The sequence below is a fragment of the Bos grunniens genome, chromosome 27 (genome assembly GCF_055505025.1).
Source record: "Bos grunniens cultivar Pamir isolate PY7600 chromosome 27, Bosgru_T2T1.0, whole genome shotgun sequence".
Lineage (NCBI taxonomy): Eukaryota > Metazoa > Chordata > Mammalia > Artiodactyla > Bovidae > Bos > Bos grunniens.
The window spans coordinates 4,796,201-4,816,339 of NC_141191.1; the positions used below are offsets into that span (position 1 = coordinate 4,796,201).

Consider the following 20,139-nt stretch of genomic DNA (forward strand, 5'->3'; position numbering starts at 1 on the left):
GGAATAAACATTGGTCCATGAAACATAGGACTCTGTGTATGTTTCATCTTTAAGTGTTTTTTAGAGCCATTTTAGATTCATGGAAAATTCGCAAGGTATAGACATTTATAATATTCACCCTGTCCCACAGATGCACAGCACTACCCCCCACTCTGCTCCCCGCTTATCAACCATCTCCCACCACAGTGGTGGGTTTGTTACAAGTGGTAAACCTACATGAACACCTCACCATCACCAAAATCCAGGCCTGTTTCACAGGGCCAGCCTGTTACACTGTGATTGTTGGCAAAGAAGGTGTTACATTGTCAAAGATACCACCCACTCTGATTAAATCAGACCATGATGCTCCTAAACACAGCTTTACTTTTAGAAAACCCAAATGATTATAAACTATGGGTCTCCTTTCCATATTTTAAGAGTTAAACAACTTCAAACATCAAGGAACTGATACCATGTTTATGAAAAGCCTTTTAAAAACAAAATATCTTTAAATTGAAATATAGTTAGTTTACAACATTGTGCTAGTTACAAAGTGATTTAATATGTGCATATGTGTATGGTAGATATATGCATGTGTATGTGTGCATGTATAACTTATATGCAGAGTACATCATGTGAAATGCCAGGATGGATGAAGCTCAAGCTGGAATCAAGATTGCCAGGAGAAATATCAATAACCTCAGATATGCAGATGACACCACCCTTATGGCAGAAAGCAAAGAAGAACTAAAGAGCCTCTTGATGAAAGTGAAAGAGGAGAGTGAAAAAGTTGGCTTAAAACTCAACATTCAGAAAACCAAGATCATGGCATCTAGTCCCATCACTTCATGGCAAATAGATAGGAAAACAAGGGAAACAGTGACAGATTTTATTTTGGGGGGCTCCAAAATCACTGCAGATGGTGACTGCAGCCATGAAATTAAAAGACACTTGCTCCCTGGAAGAAAATCTATGACAAACCTAGACAGTATATTAAAAAGCAGAGACATTACTTTGTCAACAAAGGTCCGCCTAGTCAAAGCTATGGTTTTCCCAGTAGTCATGTATGGAAGTGAGAGTTGGACCATAAGGAAAGCTGAGCACTGAAGAACTGATGCTTTTGAACTGTGGTGTTGGAGAAGACTCTTGAGAGTCCCCTGGACTTCAAGGAGATCCAACCAGGCAATCCTAAAGGAAATCAGTCGTGGATATTCATTGGAAGGACTGATGCTAAAACTGAAACTCCAATACTTTGGCCACCTGATGCAAAGAACTGCCTTATTGGAAAAGACCCTGATGCTGGGAAAGATTGACAGCAGGAGGAGAAGGGGATAACAGAGGCTGAGATGGTTGGAGGGCTTTACTGACTCGATGGACATGAGCTTGAGCAAGATCTGGGAGTTGGTGGTGGACAGGGAAGCCTGGTGTGCTTCCACAGAGTTGCAAAGAATCAGACATGAATGAGTGACTGAACTGAACTGATATGTGTGTGTGTATATATATATAAAATATTACATTTATTCTTTCAATTGTTGCCTTATAAGTTACTACAACATATTGCATGTAGCTCCCTATGCTATAGAGTAAGTCCTTGTTGTTTATCCATTGTACATAGTGGTGTCTATATGTTAATCCCAAACTCCCAGTTAATCCTTCCCTCACCATCCTGCTAGCCCCTTTGGTAACCATAAATTTGTTTTCTAAGTCTATGAGTCTCTGTTTTATAAATAAGTTCATTTGTATCCCTTCTTTTTGGATTCCACAAATAAGTGATATCATATGATAATTACTTTTTTCTCACTTACTTTACTTAATATGATAACCCCTAGGCCCATCCATGTTGCTTCAGACAGCATTATTTCACCCTTCTTCATGACTCAGTAATATTTCATTGTATAAATACAATGCATCTTCTCTATTCATTCATCGGTTGGTGGACATTTAGGTTGTTTCCAAGCCTTGGCAATTGGAAATAGTGCTGCTATGAATACCACAGTGCATGTATCATTTCTAATTATATTTCTCCAGATATATGCCCAAGAGTAGATTGCAGGATCATATGGTAGCTCTAATTTTTTTTAAGGAACCCCCATACTGTTCTTGATAGCAGCTACACTGATTTACATTCCCACCAACAGTGTAGGCGGGTAATTATGATAAATCTTTAAGGAAACCAACAAAAATTTTTACAAATGAGAGTGAAGTTAAATGCAATATAAACCTTGTGCATTTCTTGAAACAAACTGAATCTTGATATATTTGATGTTCAAGATACTAAAATAATCAATGGTATAATCACATACATATAAACAGACATACAAAGGTGCATGCTCGGTTGTCTTCAATGGGTATACCTTTTACTGGATTAATAACAAAGAGTTGCTGAGTCATGAGTATAATGGGGGGAAGCTGAAGGCAAGTATGGATGATGAAGGTGATAAAGGAGACAGGGAAAGCAGATGGTGGAACAGATCAAACAGAGACACAAAGACTGATGCTATGGAAATATCCTTATTTCAGTTCATTAGCATGGAATTTTTTTTTTTCCCTTGGAAATGCCCAGGTAGTTTCTTGCTGCTGCTGCTAAGTTGCTTCTGTCGTGTCCAACTCTGTGCGACGCCGTAGTCGGCAGCCCACTAGGCTGCTCTGTCCCCGGGATTCTCCAGGCAAGAACACTGGAGCGGGTTGCCATTTCCTTCTCCAAGGTAGTTTCTTACAATCCTCTAAAGAATAAGATTTAGAGATAAACTCCTAACAGATGACAGACTTGAAAAGATACTGTACTTGGACCATGAAGGACACCAAAACCTCAAGCATGAAACAAGAGAGAAGAGGCAGAAGAGGGCCTGGGATCCCCTTTGCCCACAGGTCACCCCCCTTCACGGTCATCACGCCCAGAACAGGAGCAAGTCCTTGCCCCAGTGAAGCATCCCCAGGCTGCACTCAACTCACACTCAGCACATTAATTTGCATTCCCCTAGGAACCGGCTGTCCCAGCTTTCTCCAGACTGTTTGAGGATGCAGGACTTCATGCTAAAATCAGGACAGTTTCAGGCAAAGCAGGACAACTGGTCCCAGTGTGCTTGGGTCAAGTGTAAGAACACTAGACTGAAAATCTAGCTACAGAAATGTAAGTTTCACAAACCGTCTCTCTCTAAATTTAGAGAGAATGTAAACTTGAGCCTATGTGGACTTGGAAAGAGGGTTTCAAAAGTGATCTTGACCTCAACACAGATCTACCAGCCTCTAGAAGGAGAAGCACTATCTTACAGCCCCAGGTCAGCTTATTGCCACTGTCAGGAGCATGATGTCGCCACATTTAAAGTAGGAACCTCGCTGCTCAGGAGAATGTTTTCTCTAGGTCCAAAACACAACAGAGGATTAGAAAACATACTAACAGGACATCTGATATCAAAGGGGATTTGGACAACAGCTGAAATAAAAATGTTACTTCGGAATTAAAGGTGCAATAAACACTGTAGTGACCTCTATTTGTTTATTTTGCTGAAATATTTTAAAAGATTCTTCTAGAATACCCTATTTTATCAGACAGAGAATCAGGAAGATGGCAGCTCCACAGTGGACCCCTACATCAATCAGCAGTAAAGAGGCCCCAGACCCACCTGCCAAGCAAACCAAGAAACAATGCTGGGGGCTGGGAATTCTGGTCATCAACTCCGGACACGTACTGTGACTGACAGTCAGGTGTGTAGTCAGAGGCACACGGGGAGACAAGCCCCCCGGGTGGGCCGCCTCACGCCGCGTCACACCCACCAAGAGACAGAGGCTCCGTCTGCGATTTCCACTCACTTTGGAACACAAAAGGCGGCTCATTTTACGGATCACTGCCTCCCGCTTGTCAGACTATTCTGTTGGCCAAGCAGGTGACAGGTTTAACTGTGATCATTTTAAAATCATCATCTCTTCTTCAGGAAGAAAATCGTTAACATACAATTGATGTATATGAGGACAAACAGTGCCTTGCTAATCTCCTTACCTTTAACACAATACAGTCTCCTCATTAGATTCCACAGTGCCACTGCGGAGTAGAACAACTTCAGAGGTAATTATTGTACACTCACGGGAAAGGCATTATACTGAGGACTGAGAGAGCTACCATCAAAAACGTGAGAAGATGACCCACAGACTTGGAAGAAACATTGACAAATCATATGATATGACAAGGGATTTATATCTATAATGTATCTCTTGTGTGTGTGCATGCTCAGTTTTGTCTGACTCTTTGCAACCCCGTGGACTTAGCCCACCAGGCTCCTCTGTCCATGGAATTCTCCAGGCAAGAATACTGGAGTGGGTTGACATTCCCTACCTCAAGGGATCTTCTCTTACAACTAATCAAGAAAAAGATAAATTACGTGACCAAAAACAGATAAAACAGACACTGGTCCAAATAACATATGCAAATGGCCAAGAACACATGAAAAGATGCTCAACCTCCTTAGCCATCAGCAAAAATTCAAACCAAATCCACTAATAGGTCCCAGTTCACATCTACGAAAATGGCTACACTAAAAAAATGACAGTTAATAAGTATTGGGGAAGATGTAGGGAACTTGAAAAAATCATGCAGTTGACGGAAATGCAAAATGGTATAAGCATTTTGGAAAAAACCCACAAACTCTTAAAATACTACCACATGATCCAGCAGACCCCCTGAGTTACATTTCCAAGAAAAATGAAAACATTTTTCAAACTGAAACTTGCATACAAATGTTTACAGCAGCATTATGCATAATTGCAAGAAGTGGAAACAACCCAAAAGTCTGTCAGCGGATGAGTAAATGTGATGTATATCCATAAAATTGAACATTATTCAGAAGTACAAAGAAATGAACTACTGATTAATTCATGAATGAACCCTGAAAACATTATGCTAATAAAAGAAGCTAGTCACAAAAGGCCACACTTTGTATGATTGCATTTAAATGAAACTCTCAGAATAGGCAGATCCACAGAGACAGAAAAGAGATTAGTATTTGCCTGGGGCTGGAAGGGTAGAGGAAAAACCTGTACAGGGTTTCTTTCTGAGTTAATGAAAATGTTCTACAACTGTGGTGAGGGTTGCATAATTCTGGGACTGTACTGAAAACCACCGAGTGGTACGCTTTAAATAGGGCAATTTTATGGTATGAATCATATTTCAAAACAACTATTGTTAAAAGAAAAAAACAGCTCAGGAGTGGAGAATTGAGGGTAATATAGGATACTGAAATTCAAATTGACTGTAATTCCCACTTGTAAATTATTTATACCAAAAGCCAAATACATTAATTAAGTTTGACAATAGAAAACAAATAAGTAAGTGTGAAACACCTGCACTGATTCATTTGGAAGAGTAAAGCAGAGTGGCCAGAAGAGTTGGTTTTCCAAAGAAAGCTTCACATAGAACTTAGAATCTTCAGGCTGGTGAGGCGGTCTCTGGGCCTGGAGCTCTGTTTCTCCCCTGCCTCACCTGACGGGTTATCAGTGGGTCTCTCCAAATCCAGCTCAGATGTCGCCTCCTCCTCCCTAACACTTCCTCAGCAAAGTTCTCTCTGGGATACTGATCATGCATTTGTTTATATAATTATATATGCTGATTGTATATGGACAGAACTGTGTATGGATGCGATACAATCGTCATTGAATAGTCAGTCTCCTTTTGTGTGTGTGTGTGTGTGTGTGTGTATTCACACCCACAGGATCGTTGGCATTCACTGCTTTAAGAAGAGTCCTTTTGGGGAGGAGATGATTCTAGGTTCCCACTTCTAGCACAGTTCCCTTTGGCGCTATGGGAGAAGAGTGGCTCATAATTGCAATCCACATAGCCATTCCACTCTCAGACGTGCCCTAAGCTAAAGGCTCAATGCTAGAGTTCCCCAGACTACAACAGATGTGTCCAACATGGATTTGCAGGAGCAGGGTAGAGGTCATATCATGGTGTTGAGGCAGTGAGAGGGTCTCAGCCAGTGACCTTGGTTCCCCACTGTCTGTACAGAGTGTGAAACATGGAAACACTCAGGTTAGCTTGTGCAAGACCTGGGAAAAGAACAGAGGACCAATGCACCCTAGAGACTAGGCACCACAAAGAGCGTCTCTAGTCTGCATATCCTGACGAAGGCTCTGTGGGGTGAACAAAACCAATGAGAGCCTATGTAGGTTGTCTACTCATCAGAAGTAAGTAGCGAGGTTCTGTGGAATCTATCATCATTTCTAAAAGAACAGATCACAGGTCATTTCATCTGTGGACACTATGACCAAGAATGAAGAGAAGACATAAGCAGGTCCCAAAGATGTAACAACATGAGGTCTACCTCAAGTGGAATTCAGCACAGAACAACACCAAGGCAAACACACTTCCCGCTGTCAGTGTGCTCATTCTTGAACAAAAAGTTCCAAATACTTTAAAATACACATCTTTTACTTCCCATAATAGAAACTTTAAAAGAAAAATAAATAAATACCACACAGCTGTTAATGACATGGTTACATTGCTTGCATATTTTTATGTAAAATATAGACTTGACAGTGAAAAATAATTTTAAGTACATTGGAACGTACTACCCAGAGGACAAATACACAGAAATACACAAATACAATATAAAATACAAGCAAATACAAAAATTTAAATCCAAATCCAATAAATACTTATGCCAGTGGCCTAACCAGCTTCTGGTCCCTTCAGGTAGACTTAGCTTTAGGCCAACTAATTCCTGACTCCAAGCTCCTAACCACCCTTTTCTCACTTATCTTACAAAACCTGCAACTATCAACGTTTTCTCTGCCTCTTTGAGATTTAGGTCTTTTTAAAGGCCACTTGTCAGTTTTACAATAGAGAACTGTCTTGCTCAAGGATCTGAGAGCTATTCCTTTGACATGCAATCCAGCAAACACAGGTGCTAGATGAGCTGCAAACTCAGGAATAATTCTTCGTGCCAGAATCTTCCCATGCAACAGACTGCCCTTTGTGGACTCAACCATGCCTCTGCTACTCAGCTACCTCACCTCTGCATTTAAAGACTGTCCACCTTAAAACACAGGCAGAACATTCTCCGACATAATCACAGCAAGATCCTCTGTAACCCACCTCCCAGAGTAACGGTACCTTATTAAATTTAAAAGCTATTGCACAATGAAGGAAAGTATAAGAAAGGTGAAAAGGCAGCTTTCAGAATGGGAGAAGATAATAACAAACAAAACAACTGACAAAGAATTAATCTCAAAAACATACAAGCAGCAACACAATATTATAAAGAACTTAGCTTCCAATTAAAATAAATAAATTTATATTAAAAATGGGAACATTAAAAATAATAATAAAATAAAATAAATAAATTTATATTAAAAAAAAAAAACATACAAGCAGCTCAGGCAGCTCAATACCAGAAAAATAAGCAACCCATTTGGAAAAAAAAAAAAAAGGGCCAAAGAACTAAACAGACATTTCTCCAAATAAGACATACAGACGGCTAACAAACACATGAAAAGATGCTCAATATCACTCATTATCAGAGAAATGAAAATCAAAACCACAGTGAGGTACCATCTCACACCAGTCAGAATGGCTGCGATCCAAAAGTCTACAAACAATAAATGCTGGAGAGGTGGGGAGAAAAGGAAACCCTCTTACATTTTGGTGGGAGTACAAACTAGAACAGCCACTATGGAGAACAGTGTGGAGATTCCTTAAAAAAAAGCTGGAAATAGAACTGCCATCAGTTCAGTCGCTCAGTTGTGTCTGACTCTTTGCGACCCCCTGAATTGCAGCATGCCAGGCCTCCCTGTCCATCACCAACTCCCGGAGTTCACTCAGACTCACGTCCATCAAGTCACTGATGCCATCCAGCCATCTCACCCTCTGTCGTCCCCTTCTCCTCCTGCCCCCAATCCCTCCCAGAATCAGAGTCTTTTCCAGTGAGTCAACTCTTTGCATGAGGTGGCCAAAGTACTGGAGTTTCAACTTTAGCATCATTCCTTCCAAAGAAATCCCAGGGCTGATCTCCTTCAGAATGGACTGGTTGGATCTCCTTGCAGTCCAAGGGACTCTCAAGAGTCTTCTCCAATACCACAGTTCAAAAGCATCAGTTCTTCGGCGTCAGCCTTCTTCATAGTCCAACTCTCACATCCATACATGACCACAGGAAAAAGTATAGCCTTGACTAGACGGACCTTTTTTTGGCAAAGTAATGTCTCTGCTTTTGAATATGCTATCTAGGTTGGTCATAACTTTCCTTCCAAGGAGTAAGCGTCTTTTAATTTAATGGCTGCAGTCACCATCTGCAGTGATTTTGGAGCCCCAAAAAATAAAGTCTGACACTGTTTCCACTGTTTCCCCATCTATTTCCCATGAACTGCCATAGGACCCAGCAATCCCACTGCTGGGTAGCCACACCAAGGAAATCAGAGTTGAAAGAGACACATGCATCCCAATGTTCATCACAGCACTGTTTACAATAGCTAGGACATGGAAGCAACCTAGATATCCATTGGCAGATGAATGGATAAGGAAATTGTGGTACATATACACAATGGAGTATTACTCAGCTATAAAAAAATAATGCATTTGAGTCAGTTATAATGAGGTGGATGAAACTGGAGCCTATTATATGGAGTGAAGTAAGTCAGAAAGAGAAATACCAATATGGTATCTTAATGCATATATATGGAATTTAGAAAGACAGTAACAATGACCCTATATGCAGGACAGCAAAAGAGACACAGATGTAAAGAGTAGACTTTTGGACTCTGTGGGAGAAGGTGAGGGTGGAACAACATGAGAGAATAGCATTGAAACATGTATATTATCATATGCAAAAGAGATTATAAAGGCAAGTGTGATGAATGAAGCAGGGCACTCAAAGCTGGTGCTCTGGGACAACCCAGAGAAATGGGGTGGGGAGGGAGTTTGGAGGGGTTTCAGTATGGGAGGACACATGTACATCTGTGGCTGATTCATGTCAATGTATGGTAAAAACCACCATAATATTGTAATTAGTCTCCAATTAAAGTTAATTAATTACAAAAAAGAAACGAACTTCCACCTTTTCTTTCAGTGGATCTGAGCTCAGAGTTATGGGCTGTCTCCCTTACTGAAATAATCTTTTAAAAAGTCTTCTTTGCCTGTTTAATTTTGGGGTAATTATTGCTTTGACACTAGACTGGATGACATAAAACACATAAGAGAAATGATGTAAACTTACTTTCTCCATAATTTTTCCCTAATGGAATTCAAGAAAATACACTTCTAAAAGTGTTAATATTATGAAAACTCAGACTTCAGGATGAAAAAAATAACCTATTACTACACAATTATCTTTTGCTTTATTAATAGTTGATCTTATTAAAATGTGTGAAATAAAATGCTCCGCACTGAAAATAGGCTGAAATTCTATTTCCAAATTTAATTTTTCTTTATTTTTAAAGGCAGTTCAAACAACTGATTTCATTTTGGCAGGTTTGTATTTTCTGTCCTTCAAGAAAGCTGTGTCTGGTATCATTCTTAACCAAATGGTAATCTATTCCTATATCATTTTAAAAATATTAGGTATGGTATTTTTAAAGTAGAGATAATAGAAGAATAACATTGGCAAACATACATATCAAATATTAAAAAACGTGTATCTTAAAAAAAAAACGTGTATCTTCTGGTAAATATCAATCATTAAAAATAAAAAAACCAGTATTTTCTGATGTTAATGTTAATATGACAAATTGCCTTACCAATATACTTGAAATGCAGTAAGCATGTTTAATTTTTGTATAGAATATAACATATAGGTATCTTCCAGTAATTATACCACATTTAACATTTGTTAAAGTATATCATGTGTTAACGTTATATGTAAAATTAGTCATGAAAAGACCATCAACTGAAAGAAATAAAAAAAAAAATAGAGAAAAATAAGTAGGTATGTAAAATTTAAATCAAAACATATTGAACAGTAGAAATATTATTTCAAGATGAATTCAGTAATTCAATCTTCTATGATTATCTTTTTAAACTATAATGAAACCTTACAGTGTGTTTTTACAACTAGGCTTAGCTGCTCTGTCATGTCTGACTCTTTGTGACCCATTAGGCAATAGCTAGACAGGCTCCTCTATCCATGGGATTTTCCAGGCAGGAATACTGGAGTGGGTTGCCATCTCCTTCTCCAGGGGATTTCCAGACCCAGGGATCGAACCTGGGTCTCCTGCTTGGAGGCAATCTCCTGCATTGCAGGCAGATTCTTTACCTGCTAAGCCATCTGGGCAGACAACATCAAAACCCAGGCAACATGTGAAAACGTCCGTGCTCCCTCAGCTGTAAGGCAGTGTTCAGCTGTGAGTGCCTTCTAAACATCTCTTGGCTGGCCTTGGAAAGGCAACAAAATGTCTGTCTCTTGGCAGAAAAATAAAGAATAAAAGTGATTAGCTTTGATTTCTTTTCATACTTCTACTTATTCTTGCCCCAGATTCCTTAGAGTCAAAAAGAAAAAAATTATCAAATCCTTCTATAAACAATGTTGAAAGTTGTCAACAATTTCCTTGCGTCTGTACAAAGCTCCCAGAGACTGGTTCCAGCTAATAATCTACTTCAATTCATATTTAATTAAACCAATTCATGATGAGGAAATAAGGAGTCACTGTACAGATTATTTAATTGACCCAATATTGAATGCGAAATTCTTGCACCTGGATCAATTCAAAAGTCCTCATTCCCGCTCATTCCTGCCCCCCTCCCGTTTTTTCTTAGACTTCCCAGCAGTCCTATTTCGAAACTGTTAATCAGTTGAGGCTGTTTGTATGCATGGAAGTCACCCAAGGTGTCTGCCCTGGAGACAGAGTCCAACTCATAAAGAGACAACTTCTTTCTCTACTGAACATATCAAAACTGATGCAAAACTGCAATTTTGGGGACAAAAATCCTATTGCTCTTTTTCTCCAGAGCAACCAGTTAGTTATGACACTTCTGTTTTCCAAAATACCATGTAAATTTCCACTACTTGCCCTTATTAACCAAATCAGGTGCAAAGTGATAAGGAAAATAATTTTTTTTTTTTAAATCTCAAGTCCAGATGTAAAGCAACCAGATTTCTTTGAAAATATTTTATATAATTCTGGCTCATTTCACAGTTTTTGGAAAAACAACTATAGACAAAGTTGGAGAAATCAAGAAAAAAGAGACCTGAAAAGTAGACCAGTGTAGACAACTGAGCACTGGTTTTAGATTTGGTTCCTAAATTAACAGGATCCTCAGTTATGTGTGTGCAAGTCTTGAGCAGTCACTCCTAGAGGAAAGCAACCCTGAATATTCATTGGAAGGACTGATGCTGAAGCTGAAGCTCCAATACTTTGTCACCTGATGCGAAGAACTGACTCTCTGGAAAAGACCCTGATGCTGGGAAAGACTGAGGGCAGAAGGAGAAGTGGGTGATGGAGGATAAGATGATTAGATAGCATCACTGAATCTATGGACATGAATTTGAGCAGACTAGGGGACGACAGAGTATGAGATGGTTGGATGGCATCACCAACTCAATGGCCATGAGTTGGAGGAAGGGGGAACCACATCCACCTTCATCCAGAGAACCCAAGAAAGCATCATTTGGTATTGTCTGGATTACAGTTCTTTTTTAAGGCATTATCAAGAAAAGTGAAGTTGCTTAGTTGTGTCTGACTCTTTGCTACCCCATGGACTATAGCCTATTAGGCTCCTCTGTCCATGGAATTCTCCAGGCAAGAATACTGGAATGGATTGCTCTTTCCTTCTCCAGGGGATCTTCCCAACCCAGAGATCAAACCAGGTTTCCCACATTGCATACAGACGCTTTACTGTCTGAGCCACCAGGGAAGCCCTATTATCAAGAAATAAATAAAATAAAATAAAACAAACATTAGAGAACAAGAGAACACTCAAAGTCTTTAGTGCATGAGGCAAGATCTACTTTGATGAAGATCTGGCTAAAATTTCAAGACTATCCTTCACCTCCTGACACCCTGAAAGATTTATATCCTCTGCACATGTACCGCTCTAGCCCTTCTTATGTAAATGCATTTATACTGTTTTCCCTCAGCGAAATCCTGCTTCATTCATGCAGCCACGATGACATTTTAAGATGCAACCTGAAGGCAATTTTAATCAAGTTCCACAGCCTTGGGAAACTGAGTGCATGCTTCTTCTCTTAGCCTCCTTTCTGTGTATTTTATAGCAATAGTGCTCAAGTTAGATTAGAAAACATGGCTCGGGTGAGTCCTGCTCAAAGCTTCCTGCCATGTCTTAATCATCTTAGTGTGTCCTGTGCTTTTCACATAATGGATAATCAATAATTATTGAATTGAGTTTGGCCGAAAGGGTAATTGAATTATCAATTGAGCTAATTATAAATTGAACAGTGTAAGGGATTGTACAGTGCACTGGCTATTAGGAGAGAGATGCTGGAAACAATTAGATGAGCACTGAAATTCTTTAAAGAGACAAACTTAATGAGCTTGACATACGATGAGTGTGATTCTCTATGCGGAGCCTCTAGAAGAGAAGACAGCTCAGAAGACAGTATCGAGCTCTAAATGGAAATGCTACTGGGGAAGTCATAACTGTTTCCTACAGAGAAGCAAAGGGAGCCCCGCTGGAATAGACTGCCAATGGCTCTCTAGAGGTCTCTCAATGAGCTCAGACTACAAGGAACCAAGCAGGAAACGGGGACAGGCTGTCCCTACCAAGCAGAGGAAGGGACAGGACCTCTCAGACAGCTTCCATGAGCTCTACGGCCTGGGAGGCACACCCATGGAGGACTGGGGCTGGAGTGGGAAGCAAAGCCATTTCCTGATGATCAGTCATTGGGATTCAAAGAAGTGTGAATGCCTTGCTTGGGGTTACAGGATACAATTCCGAGAGAAAGAAAAATGCTTGGTATCACGATCTTGCCTTATTATCAGACTAGGTGTATGATCCAGGGCTAAAAATTGTGGAATTGACAAAACTAAGTGAGCAAATTCAGAGGAAGACAGGAAAGTAGACTTCAGAACCAGACATCTGCTTCTTCAGATCAGCCAAATGCAGTCCTCCCAGCTGCTAGTACGGACACCTCCCAGTCACCTCTGACTCTTCTGAGCACCCTTAATCCACACCCCTGAGGAGCTGAGCACTCCCTCTGCTGTCATCAGCACCTGCTTCATCCCCTTCTGGTGCTGCCCCTCCTCAGTCTATGCGTAAAGGAGCGGACAGCCAACTTTTCAGACTCCCCCATTCACGTGCTCCCTGCCACCTTCTCCTGGACTGAAACCCAAGTCCTCATTCTCACTCACATAGCCACAGCATTCTGACCTTGGTTTCCTGACTTCCTCCTCTCCTCTGGCCTCAGTGGCATTTTCAGCATGGCTGGGTCTTCTCCTCCGAGGACGTTCCTCCCTCCATGGCCCCCTTTCCTCCTGTGTGCAAATGACTCGGCCTCACCTCCTTCCACCCTGATAGAGTGCCTGCTTCTCCAACACAGCTTTGCCTAACTATCACATTTTAAGGTAACCTTCCCCAAGCCTTTTTCTAACTCTTCCCTCTTTTCCCTCTGTATGCTCATGACCTGAAAATAATTCATCTACAAGATTAGATGGGGAACATGTAGGATACCAAAGGCTCATAGCAGGCACTTAATAAATTCTTATCAAAATACTGAATGAATCAAACAATGGATGAATGGAATTAATGAACTGCGTTAAGTGAATTTAAGTTTATCTAGACAAAAATTCAGAGAAGGCAATGGCACCCGACTCCAGTACTCTTGCCTGGAAAATCCCATGGATGGAGGAGCCTGGTGGGCTGCAGTCCATGGGGTTGCTAAGAGTCGGACACGACTGAATGACTTCACTTTCACTTTTTACTTTCATGCATTGGAGAAGGAAATGGCAATCCACTCCAGTGTTCTTGCCTGGAGAATTCCAGGGATGGCGGAGCCTGGTGTGCTGCCGTCTATGGGGTCGCACAGAGTCGGACCCGACTGAAGCAACTTAGCAGCAGCAGAAGCAGACAAAAATTACATTTTATAGAATTAAAATATATGTATCAGTTCAGTTCAGTTGCTCAGTCATGTCTGACTCTTTGCAACCCCATGAACTGCAGCACAGCAGGCCTCCCTGTCCATCACCAACTCCTGGAGTTCACCCAAACTCATGTCCATTGAGTAGGTGATGCCATCCAGCCATCTCATCCTCTGTCTTCCCCTTCTCCTCCTGCCCCCAATCCCTCCCAGCATCAGAGTCTTTTCCAATGAGTCAACTGTTCGCATGAGGTGGCCAAAGTGTTGGAGTTTCAGCTTTAGCATCAGTCCTTCCAAAGAACACCGAGGACTGATCTCCTTTAGAATGGGCTGGTTGGATCCCCTTGCAGTCCAAGGGACTCTCAAGAGTCTTCTCCAACACCACAGTTCAAAAGCATCAATTCTTCGGTGCTTAGCTTTCTTCACAGTCCAACTCTCACATCCATACCTGACCACTGGAAAAACCATAGCCTTGACTATATGGACCTTTGTTGGCAAAGTAATGTCTTTGCTTTTGAATATGCTATCTAGGTTGGTCATAACTTTCCTTCCAAGGAGTAAGTGTCTTTTAATTTCATGGCTGCAATCACCATCTGCAGTGATTTTGCTTGTATATATATATATATATATGTGTGTGTGTGTGTGTGTGTGTGTATATAGATATATATTAATATAAAAGTCTAACAGTGGTCTACGGATAGGAGTTTGTAATCTACTTTCCTGTTAATTAACTACCAGTGATATTAGTGAACTTCTCCTCATTATCTTGTGTTGCCATACAGAAAAACAGAAAACACAAGAGTAAGGACAAAAACTGCAAAAGGAAAAGTAGACAAAAATTGGAATGGCTTTCAAGCGGACCCCGACTGCTTAGACAATCTTCCATGGTTGTCTAAACACACACTACTAGCCTGTCAAAATTTATGTTGTCTCCATACTAAATCCTTTCATTATTTTAAGCAATTTTAAACTCTGTAAATTGTAGATAGCTCACAGCAATTGCAATAATCCTATTACACAAACATGGAAAGGATTTTGTCCAAAATTCCCCTCCTCCTCTCCCAATAAGCCAATTTTGTTCCTGCTTGTAATTTATTTCAGCATTACATCCTGCTTATATGTGGGTGGTCCTTTGAATTCTCTTTTGAACAATCTGCAACATCTTATTAATTTCCTTCTTAACTAATCAGTTAAGATTGTTGATATATTCATTTTATGTTGGTATGAAATACACGATTATTTTTAAATGATCATTTATGAAAACTGATCCCACACTAGGCCTTATCGAACTTACTCCCAACAGGAAATACAGTGAAAGAGAGCCTTGGAAACAGTCTTGTTTTTCTCCAGCTCACAGAAGTTGTACCCTACTGAAGAAAATCAAGAACAACACATTTACCAAAAAGTCAACCATACTAGTAAAAGTCAGAAGAAGAAATGGTAATCACTAAAATGAACTATGTTCTTAAAAATTTTCAGATAAGCCTTCATTTTACTATTCGGGGAAGGTTTCTAAGCAGGTCAACCATCAGAGAACGATACACAGATGATCAGCAAGTGACATATCACAGGATATGTGTGCATGCGGTGGGAAATATGTCTGGATGATTGGATGGATGGTTGTGTGGTTGCCCAGTTCCTTAAGAAGGAGAATCGTTGAACAGCATTTCATAATGATGCCCATTTACAAAGAGGCTGTCATCACGGTGCAGGGAGGGACCAATCTAAAACACGAACCAGTTGAAGGAACTAGAGATATTAATCCTAATAACTGGAGAAAGGCTGGGGAGATTGAGGAAAGACCATCTATGTTCAAACATGTAGCTGTTGTGTGGAGGGAGAGATTCTGTGCTCAGTGGGTGTTGAAAGGGGAGGAACCCATGGCAGGAAAGCTGGGGCTTTCCAGTAAGTCACTGGCCATGCTGAGATCAGACTGGGAAGACTGTGCTGAAAACACTGAAGATTAAAAAACTGGGGTTTCCAGGGACATAAAGTCTGTCCTGGACCAACTCCAGCATGTATACCCATTCTCCCAGAGCTCCACTTGATGCCCATCCTTGCCAGATATGTATGCACCTCCCACTTTAGCAAGAGTACTGATAAGTCAGTTTGGAAAGATCCCCACCCTGATATCTGACCTCCCTGTTCTGCCTTCAGCAAGAATCATGTCAAGTTGACAACCAGGAGCCTCCTCAACCCCTGACAGCTTCATCTTCTCTAATAATTTTCTACCCACTAAGCTCCTGAAGTTTGGCTGGGACCCTTCGCACTTTGTCCACACTGATCAGAGTGAATCCTATTCTATGTTGAGGGCTCTATTCCCCTATTGCAATAGTTCCTAGATAAAATTCAGTTTTATCACTTTAACCACTGTCAAGCTGTGGTTCTCTCTGACCAATATTACTTTTCAAATGTTTATTAACTATGTGAATAACCTGGAATTTCCATGAGCAGCTTTATGACATCAATTTTCAATTACATCCCACTTTAAATTGCAAAATGCAAAGTTCCTACTTAAAGTGATTTCTCTGCTCAGGAAGGTGTTGCAGAGAGGTTGTTGTATATTAGAAGACACACAGAGGTGTGCCTCCGAAGGGCATAATGAAGCAACATTAATCTAAATAAAGATTTATCTAAAAACATTGTTGTCCACATTTCTCACTTCCTAGAGTTCTGTATTAACATGAGATGTTTTGAGGTTGGATGTTTGGTTAATAGGAACTGTATTGCAAATGTTTAGCCAAACACTTAAGGGGCCAGTTTAACTGTCTTACTTGATAGAAATGAAATGCAAATGCTAAGACTGAAATATGTGTGTCTCCTCAAAATTCATATGTTAAAAGCCTAACCCCCTAAAGTGATGATGCTAAGAGGCAGAGCCTTTGGAAGGTGATGAGGTCATGAGGGTGGAGTCCTCATGAATGGAAATAGTGCCTTTCTAAGAGGGAGTTCACTGAGTGTCCCCCTCCATCTGCCATAAAACCTGTTCACAACAGTGTTTACATTCACAAGCCTATCGTGCCTATAATCCAGTATAGGTGGAAAATATCTTTCCTTCTTTCTGTTTTGATATTTTTCCACTCTCCAAAAAAAAAAAAAATCAATTCTAATACTGAGAGGCTTCCTTGTAAATGCTTATTTTTCAATCTCCTCCTAAATTTCAAAGTAGTAAAAAGCAACTCAAGTCAATATGAATTGCCTCCCTATCCCATCATATTTTTACATCTACTAAGCTGTGAGAAACAGTAAGATTTGAAACACAAGTACAAAATACTGAAACACATCGTAAAGGTAAATAATATACTCTAAGTCAATAAGTTACAAATTCCTCTAGATGAAAAACTGAATCAATACTTCTTGCATTAGTTTTTCCCTCAAAAGACATGAAAAAGCATATGTATAAATCAAAGAAGAAATCCAATGGACTGCCTTCTGTTTTATTTACCAATATTGATGACAGAAAAACAGCTTTATCAATGAAGCAGAAAAATATAACTGACAGAGAATATGCTGTCAAAGAGTGAATTGCTTAACTTTCTAAAGAAATTAATTTCATGTGGTCATTAAGCAGGTTAAAGCACTATTGGGAAAGCTGATCCCACTAAAAATGCACAAACTAACTGAAAGACACAGATATATGATATAACAGGTGCTAAGGCCACCCCCCTCAAAAAAGTAAATGTTCTTTGGAGGCTAATATCAACATACTTTGTACACTCTGACATCATATACAGTCTTGAAATTATGGCTGGACTTAAAAGCAGGGCAAAAGAAAATCTAATTTCTGGCAATTAGCAACTGTTCAACATGAAGTAATTCACTAACTTTCCTCATCCTCAGTTTAATAGAAATGTGCTTATCTTCTGTCAATAAATTACAATTTATTTCAGATATTTTTTAAAAATTGCACATATAAGAAATATCAAACACGCATTTAGAATTTTCTTAGAAATGTTCTGCTGCATTTAAGCCTAATCATCTTGTAAACTTGGCATCACCACGCACATCAAGAAGGGCTCCTGGACTGCAGGGGTGCTCTGTCCAAGGTACTAACCTAGGCAGTGGAAGAGGAGGCAGATCCCAGGGACAGATGCCTCCAGATGGCACCTGTATGTCACCACCCAGGCGAGCAATCTTATCATTCCAAAGTGTTTCCCACCTTATTCACATGGAATGCTTCCTTTGGGAGATGTGACATGCAATATTAACAAGGAACATTTAAAAATGCATTTAGAATTTGAGTTTATGGTGAGGCTAATTTTGTTCTTCATCTAACAAATTTGAAAAAAAAAATCTACTGTGACAATGTGATGTTTCTAATTTTCGAAAATTCAACAAAATTCAATAAGTCATTGTAAAAGCACCTCATAAACTGTTGTTCAGTCAATCAGTCCTGTCCAACTCTCTGTGATCCCATGGACTACAACACACCAGGCTTCCCTGTCCTTCACTATCTCCTGGAGTAGGCTCAAATGCATGTCCATTGAGTTGATGATGCCGTCCAACCATCACATCATCTGTTGCCCCCTTCTCCAAATAGTAGCAATAAAATAAGTACAAAAGGCAAGTAATAACATACATCTGTAATTTATCCAGATATGTGTTTATTGCAGAAAAAAAAAATCTACTTCTGTTTCATTGACTAAACTAAAGCCTTTGACTGTGTGGATCACAAAAAAAAAAAAAAAAAAAAAAACTGGAAAATTCTTAAAGATATAGGAACACCAGACCACCTTACCTGTCTCTAAGAAATCCGTATGCAGGTCAAGAAACAACAGTTAGAACTGGACGTGGAACAATGGACTGGTTCCAATTTGGGAAAGGAGTACATCAAGGCTATATGTTGTCACCCTGCTTATTTAACTTATATGCAGAGGACAACATACAAAATGCTGGATTGGATGAAGCACAGGCTGGAATCGAGGTTGTTGGAAGAAATATCAATAACCACAGATATGGAGATGATACCATTCTAATAAGAAGAACTAAAGGGTCTCTTGATGGGGGTGAAAGAGGAGAGTAAAAAGCTGACTTAAAACTAAACATTCAAATAACTAAGATCATGGTATCCGGTCCCATCACTTCATGGCATATAGATGGGGAAATAATGGAAATAGTGACAGATTTTATTTTCTTGGGCTCCAAAGTCACTGCAGATGGTGACTCCAGCCATGAAATTAAAAGACGCTTGTTTCTTGGAAGAAAAGCTATGACAAACCCATACAGCACATTAAAAAGCAGAGACATCACTTTGCTCCATATAGCCAAAGCTATGGTTTTTTTGAGTAGTCAGTATTGGTGTGAGAATTGGACCATGAAGGAGGCTGAATACAGACAAATTGATGCTTTCAAATTGTGGTGCTGGAGAAGACTCAAGAGTCCCTTGGACTTCAAGGAGATCAAACCAGTCAATCATAAAGGAAATCAACCTTGTGTATTCATTGGAAGGACTGATGCTGAAGCTCCAATACTTTGGCCATCTGATGTGAAGAGCCAACTCATTAGAAAAGACCCTGATTCTGGGAAAGATTTAAGGCAAAAGGAGAGGAGGGTGACAGAGGATGCAATGGTTAGATAGCATCACTGACTCAATGGACATGATTTTGAGCAAACCCTGGGAGACAGTGAAGGACAGGGGAGCCTGGTGCACTGCAGTCCATGGATGACAAACAGGTGGACACAACTTAGTCACTGAACAACAACAACAAAGTAAGTAGGATTAAAAAAAATGAAAAATGGATAAAGGTAACAGTACTTACACCCAGTTCTACCTGGAAGTTTTCATCATTCAGTTCAAGAGGGCAAAAATAGATGAGCACTGACGGTGTAACAGGCACTGCCATGTGTGCTGTTTCATTGTGAATCTGTTTTCTCCTCTTTTCCTAATACTAAGACAGTGTATTGTTATCTCATAAAAAATGCAAGAAGGAAATTACTTTCTAAGAAAAAGCAGGACTTACAGTCTATCGTGGCTGCCCCTACTCACCTCCAGAATGAATTTGCACAAATCACTTAACCTCCGTGCTTCTGCCCCTTGGCGCATTCAGTTCACCTGTTCTCTGAGAAAATTACTTTCCTCACTAGAATCGTTGAGCCTTAATTGAAGTTTGTAAAGCACTCTGACATCCTTATCTCCAGGATATTGCAA

At 40.0% G+C, this 20,139-nt stretch overlaps 1 protein-coding gene across 1 annotated transcript in view; it reads right to left on the reverse strand.

Moving 5' to 3' along the window:
• The window catches only part of CSMD1 (CUB and Sushi multiple domains 1), a 2,074,203-nt gene that overhangs the window by 1,471,471 nt on the left and 582,593 nt on the right, over positions 1-20,139 (reverse strand). The gene's annotated exons all lie outside the window — the stretch shown is intronic.